This window comes from Haemaphysalis longicornis, unplaced genomic scaffold, assembly GCF_048455015.1.
Source record: "Haemaphysalis longicornis isolate Haplotype H1 unplaced genomic scaffold, Haemaphysalis longicornis Haplotype H1 scaffold_220, whole genome shotgun sequence".
NCBI lineage: Eukaryota > Metazoa > Arthropoda > Arachnida > Ixodida > Ixodidae > Haemaphysalis > Haemaphysalis longicornis.
In genome coordinates, this window is record NW_027526302.1 from 29,012 (window position 1) to 48,214 (window position 19,203).

At 47.3% G+C, this 19,203-nt stretch overlaps 1 long non-coding RNA gene across 1 annotated transcript in view; it reads right to left on the minus strand.

Annotated features, from left to right (window-relative positions):
- Positions 1-6,822: 6,822 nt before the first annotated feature.
- The window catches only part of LOC144172472 (uncharacterized), an 86,102-nt gene continuing 73,721 nt past the window's right edge, over positions 6,823-19,203 (minus strand). The window contains exons 5-6 of the long non-coding RNA XR_013323019.1: positions 9,923-10,009; positions 6,823-7,030 (exon numbers count right to left, since the gene is read on the minus strand). This is a non-coding gene — a long non-coding RNA (uncharacterized LOC144172472). The remainder of the gene's footprint in view (positions 7,031-9,922; positions 10,010-19,203) is intronic.

Consider the following 19,203-nt stretch of genomic DNA (forward strand, 5'->3'; position numbering starts at 1 on the left):
ACCGGTGTGAACATTTCAGTTATGAGCTCGCCCCTTCGCCGCCGCCTGCACAAAGTTATGACGCCTGCTCCCTCCAACGTTGTACGAGTCGCCGACGGCCGGACACCCACCGTAGCAGGTCTCTGCACAGCTCGAGTTGGCATCGCAGAACACAAAATACCAGTTCAATTCACCGTCTTGGACGCATGCCCTCATGACATTATTCTTGGCCTCGACTTTCTTACTGACCACGCCGCCCTCATAGACTGCGCCTCCGGCATCCTCCGTCTTGACCTGCCGATTGGTCCTGTTGCCGACACTGAACCTTATCACCGTCTATGCTCTGCCGAACACCTACGATTAGCTCCAAAAGCCATAACCTACGTTCCTTTGTCCCCGTGCCCACCTGTCCCGGACGGCGAGTACATGGTTTCCCCTCTTACTGACGTTCTCCTACAGCCCAACGTGGCGCTTCCTCATACAGTTGCCACGGTCGCACAAAATCAAATAAGTTTGCCGTTCTTGAATATTGCTCGTTCCTACCAAGTGCTTCCACAGGGAATGTCACTAGCCACTGTTTTTCCGCTCGGTGGATGCCAGCTCTCTTCTGTGTCCCCTGATGTCCCTCCAAGTGCTCCCGACGGTCCGAAAGATCATCCACCGACCTCCGATGACTTAACAAAGATGATGTCGTCGGACCTTTCCGCCTTACAAGCTCGCCAACTGCACAAGCTACTGGCATCCTACCGGGACATCTTTGAGTTGGACGACTGTCCGTTAGGCCAGACTTCGGAGGTAAAGCATCGCATCAACACCGGCGATGCGACCCCTATACACCGGCGACCATATCGGGTGTCTCAAACGGAACGGGCAGTCATCCAAACCGAGGTAGAGAAAATGCTGTACAAGGACGTCATTGAACCTTCTTCAAGTCCTTGGGCATCACCAGTCGTCTTGGTGAAAAAGAAAGATGGTTCGTGGCGCTTCTGCGTTGACTACCGGCATTTGAATAAAATCACAAAGAAGGACGTTTACCCGCTCCCTCGAATAGATGATGCCCTCGATTGCCTTCACGGTGCGTCCTATTTCTCGTCGATCGACCTACGATCTGGCTATTGGCAGATTGCTGTTGACGCCATGGATCGCGAAAAGACCGCTTTCGTTACGCCGGACGGCTTGTACCAATTCAAGGTCATGCCGTTCGGTCTTTGTAATGCACCTGCGACCTTCGAAAGGATGATCGACTCACTTCTGCGCAGTTTCAAGTGGTCGACGTGCATCTTCTACTTTGATGACGTCATCGTGTTTCCCCAACATTCGAGACACATCTTCAACGTCTGTCGGACATTCTTGCGGTCTTCCGCCGTGCCGGGCTACAGCTCAACGCGTCCAAATGCCATTTCAGCGGCCAACACCTTAAGATCCTGGGACATGTAGTGGACGCTGCTGGTGTACGACCTGACCCTGACAAGGTGCGCGCCGTCAAAGAGTTTCCGGTCCCTCGATCTGCGATGGATGTTCGCAGCTTTGTTGGCCTATACTCTTACTCCTGCCGCTTCATCGAGAACTTCGTTGACATAGCCCGCCCGCTCACGGATCTTCTGAAGACCGATACCTCGTTCTCGTGGGGCTCCGCACAAGCCACGGCTTTTTCCTCGCTCATTAACCGTCTGATCCGTTGTCCGATTTTGGCCCATTTCAATGATACGGCTCCGACAGAAGTTCGTAATGATGCAAGTGGGCATGGCATAGGAGCTGTCTTGATCCAGCAACAGGCAGGTGGCACCAGAGTGATAGCGTATGCCAGTCGCCTTTTGAACCCCGCCGAACGCAACTATTCTATCACTGAGCGTGAATGCCTCGCACTTGTATGGGCTGTCAGCAAGTTCCGTCCGTACTTGTACGGCAAAACATTCGCTGTAGTTACGGATCAGCATGCGTTATGCTGGCTTTCCACTCTGAAGGACCCCACCGGACGACTTGGTCGTTGGGCATTACGGCTACAGGAATACGACTATTCGGTCGTCTACAAGTCTGGTCGCATGCACAGGGAAGCGGACTGCCTGTCTCGTCACCTTGTTGACCCCCCTGACCCTCGAGACAATGACGACGACCCCGGCGAATTCGCTCTGTCGGACTTGCTCAACATTGCTGATCATCAGCGCCGTGATCCGTCGCTTTACAAGATCATCCAACGCCTTAGCTCCGAGCCGGCCGACCCTTCTACGCGTGAATTTAGGCTTCGTGATGGCATCTTGTTCCGCCGAAAATTTCGCGAGGACGGGCCTGACGAGCTACTTGCACTGCCTCAGCATCTGCGCTCTGACGTCCTCCGCGAGCTTTACGACGCGCCCACAGCTGGTCACCTTGGCGTGGCTCGGACTTACGACCGCGTGCGTCGGCGCTTTTACTGGCCGGGCTTATACCGGTTCGTGAGGCGATACGTCACGGCTTGTGATCTATGCCAACGCCGAAAAAGGCCTCATTTGCTTCCAGCCGGCACCCTTCAACCAATTGATGTTCCCACAGAACCATTCTTCCGTGTAGGAGTGGACCTTCTAGGCCCTTTCCCCTTGTCCCGGTCGGGCAACAAGTGGATTGCTGTCGCCACGGATTATGTTACGCGTTACGCTATCACGCGTGCCCTCCCCACCAGCTGTTCCACAGACGCAGCCGACTTCCTCCTACATGATGTAATCTTGCACCACGGGGCCCCTAGTCAACTGCTTACGGATCGTGGGCGGTACTTCTTGTCCCAAGTTATTGATGACCTGCTCCGTTCCTGCCGTACGAAGCACAATCTTACAACCGCCTATCATCCGCAAACAAACGAACTTACTGAACGCTTCAACAAGACGCTCACGGATATGCTGGCTATGTACGTGTCCGCCGACCACCGCGACTGGGACGTACCACTACCCTACGTTACGTTTGCTTATAATTCTCGCCTCGATGCTGCTGGCTACTCCCATTTCTTTCTTCATTTTGGGCGAGAGCCTGCCTTACCATTGGACACCGTGTTGCCTAACTCGGGGACATTCACAACAGAATACGCACGAGACGCGGTAGTGAACGCTGATTTGGCCCGACAGGTTGCCCGCGCCAGGGTATCGACTGCACAAACAGCCCAGAAAGACCGCTATGACCAGCACCATCGCGATGTGTACTTCGCCCCTGGCACTTTGGTACTCCTGTGGACCCCATCGCGCCACGTCGGCCTGTCTGAAAAACTGCTTTGTTGTTTCACAGGCCCTTACCGCATCCTACGCATGGTAACTCCCGTGACCTACGAAATTGGGCCCCTCACGCCTTCGCCGTCATCTCATTCAACGTCGCAACTTGTGCACGTCTCCCGTCTGAAGCCGCACCACTCCCGCGATCCACGCTGCCTCTAACCTTGTTCCGTTGTTTGCACCGGGTCGGTGCTCTCGCCGCCGGAGGTTATGTCACGGGCTTTGGCAGATTGGCAATCCAAGTGTTAAGCTATGGCCAACCTCTCCTTCAGGGATATGCGCCACTGCCAAGCTGGTACACAGCCTTGGGAGACGACGACGACGCTGCTTGCCTTGCGGACGTGCGCGCTGTTCCGGGGACATTCGAGCTGCTTTGCCCACCGGCTTGTATTTGACTGTTAATACATCTTATTACGAGCAGTGCCTTCATTGCCACGTCACAATATGTTTTGAGAGGAGGTTGAGAGCAATGGATAAACGTAGGTGGGCAGCTAAGGTTTTTAGGTACCTGTACTTGAAAAGCGTGGACGCGCAGTGGTTAAGGAAGACTAGAAGGCTAACGGTGAAATACGGAAAGAACAGTGAAGAATCTAAAACAGCCAAGGTAACCAAAAAAGGCAAGGCAATAGAAAAGAAGAAATGGAGAGAAAAATGGAAGTTAAAACGTCGTTAGAGATGTACAGGGCTGAGAAATTGGGCAGAAGAAAGGAAAATTTCTACAATAATTCCCAGGGCAGTGATTTGGTTTCTCAGGCTAGAGCAGGTTGCTTGCGAACTAAGAGCTTTGTGGGGAAGTATTCACAAAATGATGGGGTATGCATGGTCTGTGAAAAAGAAACAAAGGATGCGGCACATAGTGTTAGAATGCCAGGGTATCCATCCAAATCTACATGAGGGTAATATTCGGATTCCGGAAGAACTGGGATTTAATGGTAGCACAGAGGAAGTTAACTTCAAGGCTGTCGAGGCGACGAAAAGAAGATTAGAATGCTGGTGGACGAAAAGCAGAGGGGGGAATATTGCCTAGGACAGTTACCACCTGTAACAGGAAAAAAAGTATTTTGTGTCTACTGAGTTTTTTGTGCCTGCCCTAAGGAGCGCTAGTATTAAACCAAGAGTATAAAACATAGGTGTATTATTTCTTTTTGGTAAGATGACACGTCATCACCCCGCTACAAAGGGGAAACCAATAGCAATGGCCAATCACCAACATCGCCATTATACCCTAGACGATGTTTTACAAGCGTCTGCATGGTTAAATTCTGTACAATTATATTTGTGCTGGTGGCTTAAAAAGGGTGTTATTAGAACGGCGGACGCTCGGTACTTAGCCATTTTTAATAACATCATATTGCACGACAGTGGCAAGTTTCCAAAGGCTTCGCTACATTCACAAATGTGGCTGTTTAAATTCTTTTTTTAAATGTACTTGAGTATATTTACAACAGCATTTGCAACAACAACACCTACATTTACAACAAACAAGAACACAGTGCATCAGGTACCTGTTGATAATTTTGCCTAAAACCTTTCAAGCACGGCTGGTAAGGGTGGTTGGTCATTAGCTTCTGGCTAAACCTGTTAGTTACATTATTTTTGAAGACTGCTATTACTATTCCTTCTTTTCAGAATTGGAAAATCTTCCAGCTTTACATATATTGTACTCAAATGTAGTGTTTCATGTGTGTCTTTGTCAACGTTTTTTAGAACTTGTATATTGTCACGTAACGTGGCAGACAATCCCCATGGTTCCAGGGTCCACCATCAACGACGCTGACGACGAGGAAGGAGCCGTAAGAGGGCGCAGCCTGCAGGGCATCTGGATGGGCATCATGTAAATTATGTCAATACATCGTACGCATCTCTGATGTTTCATATCTTGTGTCCTGCCGCCCCGTAACATTCGGTAGAGTGTGCGGGTTCAACCCTATCCTGGCCTCCAGCTTCGCATCGGATCGAAAGCCGCGCCGGGCAGCCCTAACCCAGCCTAGACGAACGAACGCTCAATAACCCCAACCCCGTGTCCCCAGCCCGAGAGACCCCTCTGAAAGCCAGACGAGACACGCCAAACATGTGTTCCCCCGCCCTTTTTTCTGGCGTGGTTCGAGGACCTTTGACGCTTCGCGCGGACCTTTGACGCTTCGATCGCCTTTTGTTTTTGTCAGAACGTTATTGCACGGTTCCTTACATTTACCTTCAATGGGCACCTCACACGATGCGCGCTTATTTTGCTGATGGCCTTTTCCGTCCACAGCTTCCGGTACTTCACGAGTGATGATGGTTATAGTGGTTGCTTTGCCGAGGGATTGAAAGGCCAAAAGACGGGGATGTTTCTTGGGTTCTTTACAGTGACTTTGACTGAGCATTGAAGTAGCAATATCGATTCCAGCCCTCTTTGACCCCGACCATTTAGAAAAGAGAGATTTAAATACGCCACATGGTACAGAAAAAAAGCCGGATTGGAGGTATGCGCAGTGATGTTACACTAATGCTCAGCAAGGCCTTGGGCATCACTGCCTAGTAGAGAGACCGAACACTGGTCGGCTAGGAATAGGATCCTACGGTGACCATTCGTTGTTTCTGCCTTTCACCTTTAAGATCATAGCCAGGGTTGGACACAGCCTATTTATTGGGGGCTCGGGGAACGGGGTGTCTCGACTTGCCGTAGCAGAGGTTGCTGAAGGTGCGATGTGCGGGGGCTAAGAGGTTGTGCTGGCGCGAACGTGGACGCGGGTTTGGTACTGGCACGATCGAGATGAAAAACTAAGACGCCCGTGCGTCGACGTTTCGGCGCACGTTAAAATCACCAGGAGGTCTACATTACCTCGTAGTACTCCGCTATGGTGCGCATAATAGCCTAAGTATACCCTTAGGGCGTAAAACCTCCATAATATGCAAAAAAAAAATTGATTTTTTGCTGTGTTTTTAGTGTGTTTAAAAGCAAATTCTGGGCAGAGATTACCAGGAACGTTTTAGAAGCGTATTGATTGTGCTACCTCATGTCGATGCTAACTTTCTGTTTGCAGCACTGAAGGCTCCCCGCTGGCCGGAGAACGTTATAATTAATGCATTTTTCTTCTTTTGAAAATTCTTATACCCTATCATATCGTTCTCTAAGGGGACACTGCAAATATTTATTGCTATGAAGAAGCGCTTGGTTGCATAAAATGCGAGTCCATTCAAATCTAAAGCGAGAAAGAAAAGTATTTCAGCGTGCGGTTGCCAGTTTCCCACCGTATTGGCATGTGATATTCTAAGACGCACGAACGGCGATGGTGGTTCGTTCGGGTCCGTAGTCCGTTTGTATTTTGTACCATTTTTTGTCGGTTGTATTGTGCTAACGCACAAATTAAGCTCAAGTTCGTCAATTGCAGAAGCAGAAGCGCTCTGAATTGACGACGGCCATGGTTTTACATGCATTTACTGTAATTTCGGTGTACGAAGAACGCAGTCAGTGTCCTTTTGAGCCACAAGTAAGTAAAGAAGTTTTAGGGGAGAGAGCAAGCAGACGAGAATGCAAAAGAATACATTGTGTGGTATCATGTAATAAAATATCATATAGGGAGGGAGCGTTACCACAAAAAGTGCAAATTAAATCTAAGAATTGCCTTTATTGCATGTTTTTTCATTATTTGGCAACAAGTCTGCCCGAGTCTTGTACTCCCCGCAAGGCTCTCCCCAACTGCGGCATTTAGACTTTTCGTATTCATAAGCATTATACAGAGGAGTTCTGCATCTGGACAGCATAATGAAGTGACAGTGACTGTTGGGATTCGTAACAGCAGCTTCGACAATCCACAAGGCGCAGAGTGGTTTTGCTAGAATAGAAAAGAGTTGGGAGTTAGCGAAATAGATACAGCCATATCCGACAACATTAAGCGATAAATACAAAGCTCTGCCGAAGAACGTTTCGATGACTGGCTATTGATGTCTTGTTCTACGGCGAACAAACGCTGCCAAGAATACACCTCTTCTACAAACGCGTTCAAAGCTGCAATATGTTGCCTCCCCCAGTGATCAGTGTCAAATTTCTGACAGCTGTGTCACCGCACGAGGCGTAGCCGATTGACGTGTCGGAAGGGAGTAGGGTATATTCTGCAAGCGAAATCATGTACACACAGGCACCGCGTGGTTGTATAGTTGTGTAGTTGAAAGTCAGTCTCCAATTTTCGGAGCTAGTGCTAAACTAAAATTTGGGCTTGTTCACCTCTTCGTAAAGTTTCTGGGCTTAAAACAGTTGCATGTGCTAAAACTCCCATTTCAATGCGCTTCCTTTTCTATTTCGCCTCGATTTCAAACTGAGCGATAACTAAAGAATTATAAAACATGGCGCAATGAACACTGGAACAATAAAATTTGTCTGGGCGCATGCAACAATACCCCCTATCAGCTAACCAAAAAAGCGTGGAATGAGGAACGCTGAAGAAAGAATGCGAAAATGGGCACAATAATGTGGACATGTGTACTATAATAAATATATGCACAAGACAAACATGTCACGAGAACTTAATTTAGAGAAGAGGAGGGATAAAAAGTGTGTCTCACAAGTTTGTCTCCCTTTCTGTCTGATTTTAGCGCTCTTTTCGTAAGCTACCATGCACCCTGGCTAGCTTGGTTGGCCTGGCCTGTTTCTGACCTGTTTAATCTATTCACCTATTCACGGCTGGCCTGTTTCACTCATTAACAGCGGAACTCTTGTTACTGGCTGTAAGTTCGCCGTTGTACGAAAACATACGAAGCAAATGCCGAGTGCTAGTGAGCACGTGCATTGGCTTTAGCAAAAAAAGAGAGAAAACTGACAAAAACCCTGGGGAGCGAGAAAATGACGAGTTTTGGTGAGCGCCTGCCTCCAGGCAAGCGCCGAGTCCTCGGCCAGCTTCAGAAGAAAAAAAAAAACCTCCGGCGCTGTTGTCAGGCGCTACCGCGCATGTAAAAAAAAAAAAAAAAAAACTTCAGTGCTAATGCTAAAAGGTTTAATGATAAGGATGGAAGGACACCCTGCTTGGCAGAGGTCACTGCGGCCACCGCATTGTCTGGAAGCCATTACGGATAACTGGAGACACGGCTACTAGTGCGCCAATTATTCCCGAGGCGACTCAAGATCCCGATACCGCTGCCTCGAGTCGATGACGAAGAGTTGATTTAGGAAGTCTACAATGCTAAGGATGACTTTGTATCCACCACTCACCGCGAAGACGACAACCTCTTCGATGCATATGACGGCGATTACTAGCACGGTAACTACCAAATAAACAATGATACTGAAACTTAAGTATGTGTCCGGGAATGCTCAATTACGACACCTTTGCCATTCCAGTCTTGCACGTGAGGGCAAGCTTCCCGGCATATCGATTGATAAGCCTTGCGAGCTATTGTGGTGTATGGGGGGTTTCCTCGGATTGTTTATCAAAATGCACGTGCGTATGTTTGGTCAGGATCGCCTACGACATAACATATTTATCCTGTGCACTCTTTCTGCCAGACAGGTTGGAGCTGTTGATGACTGATGATTATTTTGTGGTATTCTGCAGAGATTCATATAATTTTGCCTATGTCCCGAATGTATACGTTTTTAGGAAGATGATTTTATCTGGACCTGTGATGGACACCTAGATCAAAGGATGAATTATTTGTAGTTTCTGAGCGGTACGATACGATTAAGAACAACTGGCGTGTTCGCTGGACGCAATGTTGTAGCTATCATTATAATTACCGGCTGAGTGACCGAAAAATAACCCGTTCGGCAGTAATGTGGAAGTATAAAAAGACAAGAAAGATCAAGATCACGATTACAAGAGGAAGTGGCGGCCAATGCGCTTTAAACTGCCATGATGAATCAGGGAGGGGTGGTTAACGTGACGCCGTTCCCCACGCGAGGCAGTGAGTGATGAGCAGGAGGGCACGTCGTTGACTCTCTCGAACAGCGAATTACCGTGACGTGTAAGCCGCTCCTTACCAACGTGAGGGCCGCAATGAGGAGGTGTCTGCATTGTTGTTTTTTGTGTGTGTGTGTTTGTGTATAATAGCCCCCTCGTCGCATTCCATGCCTTGAGGAATTTCAACGCAAGAGGAATAAATGCCGAACTTTCGCTTACGGATCCCGCAGGTGCCAGAAGTTGTTTAGAAAGGGTATTCCTCCCGTCTTACCCTTAAATCTCTCTTTGGGTTATAAACTTCCTTTTACCTGAGTTAGAACACATTGAGGAGAAGGACTACAAATCTCCTCCTTATGAGCAGAGCCTCCTTGTCGCTATGGTCCGGTGGGAAACATAGAGGGGAACATCCTGATGGTAGAAATTGGCGAAAAAACACGCTATGTCGCAGACGGGCTTGGTAATTTCCTTCTTGAGTTCCTCCTAACCTCTGATGTGCCGTGCCGGCTAGGTCAAAAAAAAAAAAAAAACTACGAACATCTGGAGGCTTTTGGGTTTTAAAATCCAATGATCCTACAGCCTGCGTGCAGGAAAATGTGGAGTAGTTTCTCGCACCTATGACGACGTTACCTGGGAACCGAACTCCACAAAGTAGGAACCTAGGACACTGAAGAATTCTGGAAAAAAATATATTTTCTTTATTTTATATATATACCCCTACGTTGTGCATAATAGCTCGCTTATTAACAACGGCTGCGAAGCTGAACGGGCTATTCACGGCGTGGGGAGTACGTGGAAACAGTTGTTTGAATTAGAAGTTAGAAAAAATGACCTTACCGATTCCATCATGCGGGGGTGGCAGCTCCACGATCATACAGATGTCGTCAGCAAAAAAGACTCTCAGAGACCCGTAAAAATATTCTTCTGTAAAAACAGATCAAACGTTTTTAGTGCTTAGTGAGGTGAGATGAGGTATCGCATCATAAATTCAGTAGGAAGGAGCACTGTTATTTGAAGGGAAGCTTGTGTGGTGGGAGTGTGGCTCTGTGGTTGTATGAAGCAACAGGCTGGTACGCATCTGCGAGGATGTCGGCAACCACATTGGTCATTCATGTCTTCGCCGACTTCAATCTAAGCCGGGGACTATTTAAATTAAATCGAGTGGTTCTAGGCTCTGAGCAGCGGCCAGGCGGGCGGGCTCCATTCCGGAATAGGTAGAGGCGAGGCGCTTCCGTGAATCAAACGGGTAGATATGCCGCGTTCCGCACGTAAACCGACCTAAAATATACCAGTGAACCTCGTTTGCAAAGAGAATACGTAGATATGAGCCAAGAGAATACTTTACAGTAAAAAAAAAACTCACGGGTCGTGCAAGAGTTTTGGCACTGGTGGGGCGCAAATCGAAGCCGTTCGTCCCAGAACCAGGGATTCGTGCCAGAACCAGGGTTCGTGCCAGAAGCAAGCTCTAGGCGACTGAGGTCGCAAAGCGGGCTCTTTCAGCTGTCGTTGAAAACAACAGAAGGTGCGTTCGAAGTTAACCAGTAGATCGCGCTGAGTGCGTACAGGAAGACAGGAAGTGGCGGGCTTGTACCCGCAAGAGAACGGAATCTGACGTGCGAGCACAGGCGCAGCTCTAGAACCTCGAACGCACCATTCACAAAAACTAAAGGAACGTCACGAGTATATTTAGAAACGCTTGCTCACTGTTATGAAATATTAACAACCAGTCCTGACGGTATATCAAGTCAGTGCACCTTAATCACCATTATCATTATGGACATCAAATTGATAAAGCACGCACACAACGACTCCGCGCACTCGTTTTCAATAGAAGCGGGAATGCAAGATGCGGTGTTACAACAGTCAAATATATCTGTTTTCAATTGCGTTTAGTCTCGAGAAAAATTTATTTGAGTCCAATGGTTTCCAGATCCTGTCGTTTGTCACACATTCCGCCTATACAGCCCTGACTGCTTTTCAGGCCTGCCTTGAGCAAGAGAATTTCAGGCAGAAGCGAGATATGGACGCTGATAATGTTAGAACATTGCATCTTGATAAAAAAATTTGTGGCGTTTGGTTATGCAGTATCTCAGCACCATAACGTAAAACTGAATTTTAACAGAAGCAGCGAAAATGTTTGATGCTGCACGGTGGTCGATGAGGCGTAAAAACAAGTGACGATGTTCCTTTTTCACAACGCTGTTCCACCAGCCCAGCTAGCGAAGCGTTTCAAGTTCGTTCGGTACATTTATACATGAAAGAGGTAGTTGCAACGGCGGCTTGGAATTTTGGCGAGCTGAAATGGTTTCTCTCGAATTCACTTCCTCTCTCCGTTTCGGAGGTGGCAGAGTCTCGTGTGCAGGCGGCGGGTTCATTTCTGTGGCACCAACCCGCCGGTGCTGTGGCTAGTACTTCGAATTATGCATGGAGAAACCTGCTGGCGTTCTAATTGACTGGATTTTAAATACATAGACTTCTACAGAGCGTGGCCGAACCAATCCGTACAGTTCGAATTATCCAAGTTGAAATTACCAGTATTCACTGTATTGTGTATGAAGACAAAATGAAGACAAAACGCAATCGTGTTCCACTTAACAGAATTGCCATCTTCTAGCTCACACAGCTCCATTTCAGTCACGGAAGTCGTTTTCATGCGTAGCATTGTTTTCCGAGTACCCCCACAGCCAGGACCGTGTAACGCCCTGCAATTTCACCATAATGCAGATTTCGCGAAAGTTACACCTGTAGTCGTTGTAATAGCGTAAATGGAGATAATTGGTGCAACAAAATTTTGAAAAACTGAAAATAAGAAAGGCAAAAAAGAATTATGGGAAATAGCGAACCGTGTAACGCCCACAATTTCCACAATAAGGCAGATTTCGTGAAAGTGCCGCCCGTAATCGTCATAATAGTGAAAATAGAGATAATTGATGCAAAGAAATTTTGAAAGACTAAAGAAATAAGAAAAATCTAAAAAAACTTTACGGAACATGGCGAACCGCGCAACGCCCAGAATTCCCACAATGATGCTTTTCGCGAAATTTCCACATTTAATCGCTATAATAGCGTAAATGGAGATAATTTGGGCAACAAAATTTTGAAAAAATAAAAAAAGTAGGAACAATATAATAAAACTGAGGAAAGTGGCGAAACATGTAGAGCCCTGCATTATCAAAATACTGCAGATTTCGCGAAAGTTCTAAATGCAATCGTTATAATAGCGTAAATGGAGATTTGTTCTAGGAAAATTTTGAACAGCTAAAAATAAGAAAATTATAACAAAATTACGGAAAATGGCATGGCGGCTCGTTTAGCTATCTACGCTGGCGCCCTCACAGTGTGAGTTCAATCCGCCGACTGCGAATGCACTGAGGACATGGCAACAGACTGCAGGCGGCGGCGAACAGCCTCTCCACTACTCGTCGAACTATTGGCCTTGAATTGGCACCCAACAAAGAATTTTTCCTGGTCTACGATCAGCACCAACCACCCACCAGCGCGCATAATACCGTCTACATCGACGACACTACCATTTCCTCCCACTGTAGTCATATTCGCTTGCTCGGAATCCCCCTCGCCAGCCACAACGGCGCTCGACAGTGGATAACACAAATGCCAAAAAATTGGCAGCCAATGCTGCACTTAATCTCGCCTCTTAAACAAATTTGGAGGGGCTCATCAATCGGCGTGCCTTATACTCTGTCGGGAGGTAGCTGTCGGTCGCCTCACCTATGGTGATCCGGCCTACAACCTATCCTCGACTTCCAAGAAACACTTAGCGGTGCATTATCGGTCCACGCTCGACACCATCACTGGACTTCCGGGCATGCCCGCATCGATGCTCTAGAACGGGCTGCTCCTACGCCTCCCATCGAAGAGCTCCTCGCGCAAACCCAGGACATCACCTTCGGCGGACATTAAAGGGGCCATGCAGCCAAACAGAAGTTTGGTTAATTCGAAATATTGCCTCGTTTGACCCACACTTCTCTCAAGTAAGCTATATGATTAGGAAAAACGGAAATAGCCATGCGACCCACTAGCTCATTTCCCGCAACAGAACCTATGATGTCGTTTGCCCAGCTGTGGGATTTACTGAAGCCTGCAAAAGCGAGCGCAAATTAGGCAGGGCTTTTAAGCTTGCCAAACAAGCTATTTGCGCTTAAATTTAATGCACATATTCATTTTACAGCAGTAAGAATGGTGGGGTAAACAATGAAAGTTACGAAAATGCACGTTAACATAGAAGTAGCGATGCGCCTGGTGTTGGTACTCGGCGCACTATAACTGTTTGAGCTGCACAGGAGTCCACCGCTTTGGAGTTGTCTTACATGACACTGACCGATTGGCGTGAGAGATGTTGCCTTACGGTACCCTGTTTGTCGGGCATACCCCATGTCTCATGAAACGATTACTTTCTACCGTAACAAAAACAAGCCAGCTGCAAATACGGTCAAAAACAAAGCAACGGCGCACAACAGTCCGCGGCTGACTATGGTAGCGCCATCGTGGAGGTCTGACGGCAAGCACGGTTGCAGAGCCTAATGACGAAATAAAAGTTCGTTTGAATACCAGCCTTCACGACTTCATGGCAGACACGAAAGCACACGATTTTGCGGGAGAATCGAAATTTTAACCGAAATTGATCAATTTTCCAGGTAATACGGCATCGTTTGCTGCCTGGCAAGCCCTGGGGGCACTATAAAACACGAAATCTTTCCAGTAAACGAAGCTTGTATTTTGTGTGCATGGCCCCTTTAATTCAGCAGGGCCACACTCTCCGCCTGGGACCTGCGCATTCATCGGACACATTCGTTGGCTTCCCCCCCCCCCCCCTTTAGTTCCTCCCTCCTGTCACTGCAGCCCAACAGCGAACAGGTATCCCCTGTTTCTGACATGTTGCCGTGAGAAGTACTTCTGCGCGTCCTCGCGACGAAATTGCCATTTCAAAGTCGACATTTCCTTGCATGGCAGCCTTTCTCCTTCCCATATGGGCCTGGCCTGGCGCTGGCTAGCTAGACCGTTGTTGCGAACCAAGGTAGCGCGGTAGAAGTGGACCGTGGTTAGTGTCGTGCCGGGGCAGTCGTGATGACGAAGTTAAAGAAGAAGAAAACTTTCTGTACAAGCATTTACATCTCGGTATCGGAAAACAGGCAGTGCGCTCCTGCGCGCGAGGAGCGCTCCAACGCGCAGGAGGTCCATTCCCTCTCACCCTTTTTCTCGGCTGACGTCAGGACGCGCCAATCATAAAATTCTTGGCGCTGATAGTAGCGCCCCCACGCACAAACACACCAGTGCTGGTCTCAGGGGGGGGGGGGGGGGCGAAAGAGGTCCTCAGCTTCTTATTTTTGTTTTTTTAAGCATTTCACTTGCGCGAGGTAAAATCCCACTTGTGCGAGGCCGCAAACATCTTGCGACCGTCAGAAATGCGGGCTCGAGCCAGCCGTTGCACCGCCTAAGGGGCGCCAGAAACAACTGTGTCGCTAAGGGATTTGTGCGCAAGCGGGTTACACCGCATACCCGCACACGCCTGCACGTTTATCACTTCCTCCGCAGAATTTGCGCAAGAAGGGAACCCCCCCCCAAAAAAAAAAAAAAAAAATCGCCCCCCTATAACCAATCTCTGGGACCGCTACTACTGAAGCACGCACACACGCGCGCACACGCACACACACACACACACACACACACACACACACACACACGCACACGCACTTCTTGGCGGCCCTGTGCGCACCTTGTACAAAAATTAAAGGAAGCTCACAACAACGCGTGACATCTCACTTCTAGTATGCCAATGTGCTGAGCCTGTGGCATCTAGTGTTCACGTAAAAATTACAGCTCCTTATCCTCCGCCCTCACGCCAAACGACACATCAAGGAACACATTCAAATACTCCTTCATGGCCAGGCCATTACTCCAAGCCCGAGCATCAAGATCCTGGGCCTACATCTCCAGGCCAACCATAAGAGTGATGTATCCTTGCACCACCTGAAACACAGCATCAATGAAATCATACACATGATCTGGCGAGTTGCCACCAATAAGTGACCCTGTCTTCTTCTCGGCAAGGAGCACATAAAGATGCTTTATATAATGATTACAAAGGCGGTTGAGCAGGCCATAGGTCTTCCCATGAGTGCGTCAACAGAGAGGCCGCTTAGCACGGGGCTCCAAAACAGGGTGGAAGAGCTGATAGAAGGCCATCTTTATAACCAGAAGGTCCGAATTAGAAAAACTGCGGCGGGTCGCCGCATTCTCCACCAGATTGGCTGGGCCGCCCAGAATTTCACTCCGCTTGATGTACACCCGGACTCTTGGCGACCAGAACTAAAGATACTCCATTTGCTTAAAAATATGAACCCCTGACACGACGACGGTCGCCGACAAGCACGGGCTCAAGCGCTCAACAGAATTCTCGGTGAGGATCATGCAGTTATCTACACAGACGCCTCCCAACACCGAGGGCAGCAGTACGCCATCATCGTGGCTACTTCGAGAACCAACCTCCTTGCGTGCGCCTCACTCAAGACCCAAGACATGAAGGCAAGAGAACAGACAGCCATTGCCTTGACTCTCACTCAGTCAGGGGTTCAGAAGGTAGTCACCGATTCTCAACAAGCCTATCGGAATTACCAGTCGGGTTGGGTGTCCCGACCTGCACTGCGTGTGCTACAAAACCACTCCCCAAACTGTTCCATTCAGCTCATCTGGACAACCGCTCACGCTTCCATGGAGGGCAACGAATAGGCCTACCAACAAGCCTGCGCTTTTACACCCCGTTCTATATGGAGCTGCACGAGGACAGTCACCCGCTTGTCTCGTCAGGGACATAACCAAGCATTATCGCCTTCAGAGATAGACCCTACCTTCACCTTATCTTGACATTTCCATAGAACAACAAACTACCCTTCGGCTGATATAATCCGGCTCCTTCCCACACCCGACGCGTCTTCACTTAATGCACCCGATTCGCTACGACTCTGAATGTGAATTTTGCTCAGAAGTTGGAACACTCCGCCATAGAATCGGGGTGTGCAACTTTAGCCCTGAGCACCCGCCTCGCTTTCCGTCAACTACCCAACAAGAGCACTGGTAGATGCTGCTGTCCAGCCCATCTCTGCCTACCCAGCTTCAGGTGATGACAGAGCACAGGCGGCGCGGACTGCATACGGGCTCCAGTGAAGAAGGAACCACTCCCCTGGGCTTCACTCTGGGCCGTTCAGAAATTTGAATAGAAGTATTGACTCCTCCTCCTCCGCGGTCTCTGCCGCCGATCTCGTCGCCTCCGTCCGCGGCGGCAGAGACGGAGGAGTGAGATCGTCTAACACCGTGTTTGAGCTTCCTTTAACTTTATAAAAAAATAATTTCCACTCATGCGCTACCCTACTACAACTCAACCAACCACCGTTCATGCATCATGCTTTGATTTAAGCTTACCTAGAATATCTCTTCCAACTAATAAAGGGTGTGGTTAGTGCATTTCACTTCTCTCTAGTTTCAGTATTTGTAGAGCGGCGTGAGTGAATTTAAGTGACGTCGCATGGGTAATCGTTTGGGGTGCTGTTTACAGCTTTGCTTTCCAGCCACATTCACAGGGTGGATTGGCGCGATTTTTTTCTTTTGCCTAAATTGTGCATGTGCATTGTTCGCCACGATGTCTTCGCTCTCCCCACTCGATTCGAACGATATACTTGGTAAGAAAAACTGTTCGCTCATTTGTATTAATGCGCGAAACATCCGAAAAAACTATGATGGAATCGCTAACTTTATCTCTTCTTTGTGTCATTCATTCTCGTTTATTTCCTTACCAGGAACGTAGGTTTCCACTCACGACTCAAACTTGTATGGATTTCCTTCATATAAAGCTGAATATTGTAACCGCGCCCACAGTAGTCATGGGGGCGCCGCCATTTTAATTTCTCCCAATATCACATACACACTCAGAAATGACCTACCGATTGACGTTAGTAACCGTGAATCGGTTTGGGTTGAAACTGATCCATCATTCCTTGCTGTCGACAACATCAATTTATCGGTACCCCTCATCTCCGGTTTCTGATTTTACTAGTGCCCTTGACGCCACACTCAATGAATTTTTTATGGAAAATAAAAACGTGATAATTATGGGAGATCTAAATATTAACTTAGTCGACCTTAATTTTAATTCATACGCCACCTACATGGACTCTTTAATGGGCTTTGGATACGAGTGATTAATTACCTCACCTACTCGTCACGCGACCCATGGAATCTAAACCCTCATATACTATGCTTCGTCGAACTTATCATGTATTCCAATAAATGGGGTAGGAAAAACTGATATTATCGACCACTTCCCAATCTTTGTTACTTTTGACACTCAACCACGTTCTTCCAAGGGATGTTACTTCACTGATGTGTTTAACGAAGAAAAATTTATAGAAACCATCAGTGCTACTCATTGATTGGTTATTAGTCACGCGCCTGATCTAGTGGAAGCTCTTAATTCTCTCTGCTCACCTTTTTTTAACGCTGTTAAACTTCGCACTACAACCGTACGATGTAAAACGAAATACAGCTTTTCGAGAAATCCTTCGGCGACTAAGCGCCTCTTAAAAAGTATACGCAAGAAAGATAATCTGTACAAAAAAAACAAAAACCTAAGGTAAACCCTTTAGCAACAACCTTGCATTGCGCTATAAGAACAATCGTAATGTCCTTAACACCTTATTAAGACAGCCTAAGAAACGGTTCTACGAAAACGAAACGCCTTTTTACAAGCCAAGCATGATTCGAAGAAACAGTGGTAACTTTTCAATGATTTCTTGAATAAACCTAAACAACACTCTCCCATATCGAAGGTCAAGTTCAATGACACCTTGTATCACCAGCCCGTTGATATTGCCAACGCCTTCGGTTATTATTTTTCCTCATCCATCAATATTGAACAAGTCACTGGCGTCCAGGAAATTTCTCGCTGCACCCACCCAATCATTCTATCTTTTTCCTGCCACCGCCGAAGAAGGCTATCTGACGATTTCTCTTTTTAAAAGTACCAACCGAGGTTTAGATCGGATTTTTATGTGGCAATTGAAAGCTGCTGCTTGATGTATTTTCGGTTTGATATGTCACTGAATTAACCTTATCTTCTCGTTTGGGTCATTACCCAAACAGTTAAAGCCATCCAACATCATTCCCGTATTTAGAAAAGATGACAAAGAAATTATTGCTAATTATAGGCCGATTCCTATTCTTCCTTCTCTTAGCAAAATAATCGAAAAATTGTGTGCCAATTGATTCAACAGCTATTTCAACATATTTGGCTTATTGAAACCTTGTCGATACGGCTTTCGCGCAGGAAACTCTCTAACCTCGCCCTAATTTCTTTAATTGACTATATCAAACGATGAATAGATAATTCTCAGCTCGTTGGCTCAGTCTCCTTAAATTCTAAGAAAGCCTTCGATACAATTTATCACAACATCTTATTGAGTAAGCTTAAACCGTATGGCATTACTAGTCGATCACTAATATTTTTGGAAAACTACTTTCTCGATCGGAATGCGTCGTATATGTGCAGCTATGTTTTGCGAAACTAGGGTTAGTAACAAAGAGTTGCCCAAGGGTCAATTTTGCGGCCCCCTGCTCCTCTTGATTTACATAAATAACCTTCCCGACACCCTGCAGTCTTCCCGTTGTGTCTGATATGCGGATGACACCACTATCTCAACATCGGACGATTGTATATTCTCTGTATTATCTCGACAAGTGTTATGTCTTACATCCGTGTAATAAGAACGATTTAGTAACTATTACTATCAAATCTTAATTCATGATTTCCAGTTCACGTCAGAAGGTCGTACCCCAATTTCCTTCCTTAACACTTGGTGAAAATTGCATTCCTGCTTGTGATTCCGCAACATTTCCGGGTCTAAATGTTCATCCTCACCTTAAGCTTTTTTAATGCGCGATCTAAATGCGCGATCTTCATATCAACCATCTAAAAAAAACAACAGCATTTGGAATTCATGCGGTCATTAAAGCCCGGCATTTCTTTTCGTCTTCCGCACTGTTATTACTCTATTTCAAGTTTTCAACTTTACACAAAGTCAGATTAAGTATGGCATACCTCGTGGGGA